Source organism: Nuphar pumila, chromosome 4, assembly GCF_984573655.1.
Source record: "Nuphar pumila chromosome 4, dmNupPumi1.hap1.1, whole genome shotgun sequence".
NCBI classification, from domain to species: domain Eukaryota; kingdom Viridiplantae; phylum Streptophyta; class Magnoliopsida; order Nymphaeales; family Nymphaeaceae; genus Nuphar; species Nuphar pumila.
The window spans coordinates 29,765,078-29,772,373 of record NC_143252.1 but is presented as its reverse complement, the minus strand read 5'-3'; the positions used below and the strand labels follow the sequence as shown (position 1 = coordinate 29,772,373).

Genomic DNA, 7,296 nt, shown 5'->3' with positions numbered 1-7,296 from the left:
ATAGAAATATTTCTAAATTGCTTCAAACTCAAGGTATTGGGCATATGATCGCTTTTTTATATACTCATGAGCAAAATGGTTTGGCAGAACGAAAGCACCGACATGTCATAGAAATCAGACTTGCTCTCATGTCTCATTTCGATGTCCCACAAAAAATTTGGGATCATGCCTTTTGACTGCCACATATCTCATCAACAGGATGTTGTCACTTGTTATTTGAAATCGGTCTCCCTTCCAAATGTTGTTTTAAAAAGATACCGACTACAATTTTTTACAGGTTTTTGTGTGCGCCCGTTATCCTTGTATTCACCCCTACAATTGCCACAAAATAGATTTTTGCAGCACTAAGTGTTTGTTCTTAGGATATTGTCCCAACCACAAGGGTTATATTTGTTTTTGTCTTGACAATGAAAAAGTTATTATATCTCAACATGTTGTGTTTGATGAAAATTGATTCCCATGCCTTGGCCTCCACACCAAATCACTATAATTTCTCAACCCAATCCTACTCTAGTTTACTTGCCTCCAACTTCCCCTTCTACCCAAGTGCTCAACCAGATTGAGCCAATCCCCTCTCTCCCTAGTGCCTTACCTGATTGGGACTCTGCATGCTTCACCACCTCTACTATCCGACCAATCACGTTTGTCTTCTAACCACTCAGATCCTCCTTGTACATTAGCATATCCAACCACATATGCACCCTTAGCTACCCATCCTAGCTGCTAACCAGATTTGACCCGCATCCATCATATGATCACTAAATCCGAAATTGGATCTCTCAAGCCTCGACTTTTTCTGGCAATCTGGTACCCTATTCACATGGACCTCCTCTCTGAAGTATCCCAAGATCTTGACCCATGATGGCGGCATGCTATGCATGACAAATTTCATGCCTTACTTCAAAACCAAACATGGCACTTGTGCTCCCCTCTCCACATTAGAACATCGTAGGGTGAAAATAGATCTCACTACAAGAAAAATGTGTATTAGCGATGGACACTATCCGTCACAAAATCCATCTCTAACGTGTTTAGCGACGGATAGCGTCCGTCACATAATCCTAGTCGCTAAATTGTGACAAAATTTATCTATCGCCAATCTGTCGCTAATTAGCGACAGATCATGTCTGTCGCTAAATAGAGACTGATTTGGTTATGCGATAAAATTTAATCTGTCTCTAAACTGTAACGAGGGATACGTATCTGTCTTATGCACCTACAATGCACATTACTTTTGCCCGCCAAAGACAAAGACACAAGAAAGTACCAGCTCGACAGAGCAAACACAACGGCAGGGGGTGGATCCCCCTGTCGCTATTGCTTAAAAAAGAGCAGGGGTGTGGGGCCCCCTGTCGACCGAGCAAACACAATGGCAGGGGGGAGGATCCCCTGTCGCTGTTGCTTAAACAAGTGCAGGGGGGCTCCGCCCCCTGCAGGCGGATCCCCCTGCCGTTGGAAAATACCAGCGGTAGGGAAAGGCAGATCCCCTACCGCCCTTGCTTAAACAAGGGCAGGGGGCGCCCCCCCTGCCAAAAAATACCAACGACAGGGAGGGCAGATCCTCTGCTACCTTTGCTTAAACAAGGGCAGGGGAATCCACCCCCCTATCGGAAAATAACAGCGACAGGAGGCTCTGCCCCGCTACTAGAAAATACCAATGACAGGGGGGCGGGTCCCCTTTCGACAAGTTAGAAAGAGGGATAGAGGGGAGGCACGGGTACAGAAGGTGAGCTCACCGGGGCACTTTCCTGTCGGTGGGTCATCGGAGAGCGGGGGCAGAGATGGTCGGGGCGATCGTCGGAGCGCAGCACAGGGGCGATTGACAGAAGAGCAGGTGCAGAGATCGCTGGGGTGGTCGCCGAATAGCGAGAGGTGGTCGGGGCGGTCGCTAGAGAGCGGGAGGTGGTCAGGGCGGTCGTCGAAGAGTGGTAGGTGGTCAGACCGAGTAGCGCGGGGGCGGTCGACAAAAGAGCGGGTGCAGAGAGGGCTGGGGCAGTCGCCGGAGAGCGGGAGGTGGCTGGGGGCAGTCGCCGGAGAGCGGGAGGTGGCCAGGGCGGTCGCCGGAGAGTGGAAGGTGGCCAGGGCGGTCGCCAGAGAGCGGTAGGTGGTTGGGGCGAGCAACGTGGATGAGAGAGAGAGAGAGAGAGAGAGAGAGAGAGAGAGAGAGCAAACACAATTTTGTGCCCTAGTTGGGCGTTTTACATAAAAAATTAGCGACAGATTCGCAATGGCACAATTCCGTCGCCAACACCGACACTAATTAGCGACGGAATAATATTCGTCGCTAAGTTTCAACATATTTTGTGACAGAATAATATCTGTCACTAATCAGTCGCTACTTAGCGACGGATTGTGCGACATAATGATTCTGTCGCAAATCCAGCAACTAATTTTAAATTTAGGGGTGATTCATTTTCTCTCGCTAATCCGTCGCAAAATTGTGATGGATTTTTTGTGTCGTAAATTTTCGTCGCTAATTGACATTCTTCTTGTAGTGTATATAAGATCAAGCATCGGACTGATGGGGCAATTAAATGATTCAAAGCTCATCTTGTGGTCAAGGGATTCACTCAAAAAGAAGGAATACTTTACTTCGAGACATTCAGCCCCATTGTTAAGGCTCCCACTATTAGATTTGTTCACTCTATAGTTTTGACCCTGGGATGGCCCATCCGACAGTTAGATGTGCATAATACTTTTCATCAGAGATATCTCAAAGAGGAAGTCTACATGAGCCAACCACCAGGCTTTGTGAACTCTCAATTTTCGTATCATGTGTGTTGCCTTTGCAAGGCCTTATATGGGTTAAAACAGGCTCCACATGCATGGTTCTATCATTTAATTTTCTTGTGGAATTACTTGAATTTACTCGGTCTTGAACTGACCCTTCCTTGTTTATTCATAAAGATGGGCCATCCTTTACCTACATCTTAATCTATGTAGATGATATCATTGTCACTGGAAGCTCTTATTCTCATGTCTCTCAGTTGATCTCATCCCTGGGCTGAGAATTTGCATTAAGCCCCTTTTTCCTCGGGATAGAAATTGTGCCCACGCCATTAGGGATTCTCTTGAGCAAGCGGAAATATATCATTGACATTCTACAAAAGTTTGGCATGGATGGGGCCAAACCGGTGCAGTCTCCAATTTCTACTTCTACTCGGTTATCCATCACAAATGGGGATCCTTTACTTGATCCAACCAGATATTGGCAGCTTGTAGGATCATTGCGATATGTTATAATCACAAGGCCTGAATTGGCATTCATAGTTAATAAAGTTTGCCAATATATGCTTGTCTGACCACCTCTCACTGGGAAGCAACTAAACAAATCCTTCGTTACCTCAAAGGCAGTTTGGATCTTGGTCTTCAAATATCCAAATCCAATGAACTTAATGTCTTTGCCTATTCTGACTTTGACTGCCGGTTGTGCTAATGGCCGCAAATCTACAGGGGGTTATACTATTTTTATTGGATCCAATTTGGTTTCGTGGAGTGCTTGCAAGCAACACACTGTGTCCCTCTCCAACACCGAGGCAGAATACCGTGCACTAGCAAATGCTACTACTGAAACTACTTGGCTTCAAAATCTCATCCTCCTTAGCCACTCATACTATGGTGCGACAATATTGGAGCAATGTATACGACAGCCAATCCCGTTGTTCACAACCGAAGCAAATACATTGTGATTGATTTTCACTTTATCCGAGATCGCGTCAACAAGAAGCTACTTCAAGTCTGCTATATCAGCACCCAAGATTAAATAGCAGACATTATGACTAAAGCTCTTGGAACGTCTCTCTTTCTTCTTCAGGACAAGCTCAAGCTTTGTGAACGCACATTGAACTTGCGGGGGCGTATTGAAGATCACATTAAATTCAGTCCTGAAATTCATGAATTATGTAACCAAGAATCTGTGCATGAAAACAAAGATAAACCTAATGTTTACCTTCCTAAGAAAGTGGATAAGATTGCCATACGAGGTGGGATGACGTCTCTTTAAAATCAGGTCTTGGATAGAAACAAATGTATTCATTTGAGGCAAGAGAATATGCCTCTATTTAAAAGTGATAATAAAGAAGCTAGACTCATGAGTAGCATGTGAGGTCTTTCTATATTCGTGGTAGATGGAATCGAACCACGTTGAACTTGTGGTCTCTTTCTCATTGTGTGTGGTTTTGCTTGATTACATGTAATGGAATGTCCAAATCATAGCGGCCGTTTCTCTACACACTTTAAAAGCAGGTGGTCATTAGTGGTCACAGTTTTATTTTAAAGGTAGATTAGAAAAGAAGGGGATTGGTGATTTTAGATGCCAAAAAATGAATGGCGGATATTGTTCTTCATGTCGATGTCAAAACACTCACCTCAATAAAGCTTGGGACGTGAAATGCTATTACAGTAGATGAAAATATTTATGAGGTTAGCATAAAGAAAAAGAAAGTGAATAAAAAAAAGCCCCTCTAGCCCTATAAATAGAGGAGGTGATGCACCTTAGTCCATTCAAGGACCAGTTGTTTGAGAGTTGCTTGAAACTTAAAAAGTAGAGAGAAAAGATGTCTTGCTGTGGTGGAAACTGTGGCTGTGTCTCTGGCTGCAAGTGTCCGAAAGAATGTAAGGGGTGGTAAGTCCTCTTTTCTTCTGTTTTTCCTCTCTATCTATTTTCTTTTTATATCAGCTATGATGCAGATGAAGGATCCTCACTTGCTCAGTGAGGGTGTGAGGGTGCGAGGGTGCGTGTCTGCATTGAGCTCACCTATCCATGATAATAAGATGACTCAATCGAGAGGGTTTTCTATAATATCACAACTATTATGCCTTATGCACATTATTTTTAAGCGTGATGTTGAACTTTTTGCGGGTTGAAAAATCAATGGTCAACGGTGTACCAAATTTTTAATCATCAAAATATCGTATTTTTCAAAAAAATAATTCAAAATTTCTTCTATTTTTACCATGCTAAACACATCCATGGTTCAGATTTGGTCAAAATGACTTATTCCTATGAGTTTCACCTAGGGTTGTTTGGAACCCACAATGTTTACGCCAATAGTTTTCTATATATATTGAAACATTATGTAATAGCAGATCCATTATGTTGAATATAAGGTTCCATTCACCTAGCTAGAATGAGTGAGTTTAGCAACTCCATCTCTCTTAGTCATGCTTCTTCCATTAAGACACTATAAAAAAAGAAAGAAAGAAAACTGTCTTAGTTATGATTTTGGCCCGGACTGATTATTTAAATTTGTTTGTAGTTGCAAAAGGAACCCGGAAATAAGTCTGTACAGTGAACGAACAGTTGAGGCAAGGATTGTAGACGCGTTCACAGAAACTGGGTATAGTTTATCAATATTCATTACCATCAATTTTTTTTAATTTCGATAATATATAAAACAATATTATTTCTTTTGTGTGTACGCTCTCTGCAGATACATGGAGGTGTATGAAGGAGCAGTGGTTATAAAGGGAGGGTACAATGGTTAACCCAACTGCACCTGCAAAAAATGAGATATGTTTCCAGTATTGAAATGGTGACAGCAGAATGTAATAAGATGTGTCTTTTCTTTGTGTTGATGAGGATTTCACTTGGGTAACACTAGAAAAGGTGTGGAAGGGAATCCTCTTTTATGTACGTCTTAAGATTATGTAAGTCTTAAGACTAATGATATATATGAATAAGCGTGCCTATTTCGCTTAAAGTTCCTTTCTTTTTCTAGTTTTCCATTTTCTTTAATTAAATGGGGAAGTAGTATGCTACAAGCAGAGATCTGGTTGAGACTTTCAGTGATTCTTAAAAAAAAAAAAGACTTTCAGAGATAGCAGGCTTCATGTTTAAAAAAAAAGAGACCTATCTATGATACTGATAACTACTACTACAATAACATTGATTAATAGTATCGTTTCTTCTCCATGGTGATGTACTAATTAAACTACACAATTGCACTGGAAACAAATTTAGGCAAGTTGACATCCTGGTTTAAGGGTTTGAGTCTCATGCTTCAGCCATCCATCTCAACATCAGTCACTCTGAAATTGTGAATTAATGATGGTTGCCCTAATACTATTGCGTGATTAGCATGACCTGGACCAACATATTAATCATGTGTATTTATGAGTTGTGTAGGATGCATGTAATCTCTGACCAACTTTTTCATGGATGAATCAAATGCCCAACAGGCACTGGAAAGCCCAATCCTTCCATCAACTAAGAGCCACTGATTAAGCTTCTCATTATTTAATTCCTAAGTTCATTAGCATCTTTAAGAGAACAAGTTCCTTAAGTTTGTTGATCAAGTTGGAGTTTGCATCATTAGTAGTGTGGTACTCTAACCTAGCACAAAGAGTAGTGCAGTACTTTGTACTAGCACCAATGGTAGTGTCCTACTTTGCACTATGACTCTTGCCTTTTTGTAATCCCCAAGACAAGGCCAGAATGATCCTTGTTTGTTTCCATAAAAGAGGACAACTGTGGTGGATGGGAGGGTGGGCCCCACCTGTGACCCACCAATGTAGCCAACTTGGTTTTAAATATGTAGCTTTGAATTGTGAAACATCCTACTACTATTCCATTCTTTTAATTATACCCAATTTAATATATAAATAGCCATGTTATATAATTCAATGAATGATGCAACTATAGCTTTGTGAATGATTTCTACGGGAAGGAATTGACATATACACAAAGAATGGAACTTTTTGTCTGTTTGAATCAAGAAAAAAAGTTGGTCTATATTATTCCCTGAATTTTCTTTTTTATATGACGATGAACTTACAGAAGAACAGGACCTGTTGCACACCTTAGATAGTAAAGCTTGGGTGACAGCATAGCCCACAAAAGCATACTCAATAGGCTGGTCATAAGCATAATTCCCGTGGAAGTTAGATAGGATCTAGGCAACAAATACGAAATCTAAGCCTTCAGATGTGTTGACATGATTTATTTATCATGTTGGTAGGATTGATGGAAAGTCATTTGGATAAGCGATCCGAGTTATCGATCCATGGGTGGAATGATTTTGAGGAATTTTAAAAATATGGGGCTGCCGCTCCTACGAACGAAAAGCGTTCTTTCTCCTCAAAGAAGGGATACACTTCTCAAGATATTGTTCCTTCGCTTAAAGTTCCTTTTGCCGTCGTATCTCCAAAGCTCCCTCCAACACGAGCTAAAGAGCTTTGCTGGACTAGAACTCCACCAATGCTCAAAAACACCAGAAAATATGAAATAATAAGCAATCTACGCCAAAACTCATTAAAACACTAAGAAATCATATGAAATGAAAAGAAATAACGAGA

At 41.5% G+C, this 7,296-nt stretch overlaps 1 long non-coding RNA gene across 1 annotated transcript; it reads left to right on the top strand.

Moving 5' to 3' along the window:
* The first annotated feature begins 4,505 nt into the window (after positions 1 to 4,505).
* LOC149839788 (uncharacterized) lies at positions 4,506 to 5,675 on the top strand. Its single transcript, XR_016431513.1, has 3 exons — positions 4,506 to 4,624; positions 5,259 to 5,339; positions 5,433 to 5,675. It is a non-coding gene; the product is annotated as an uncharacterized LOC149839788 (long non-coding RNA).
* Positions 5,676 to 7,296: the final 1,621 nt, after the last annotated feature.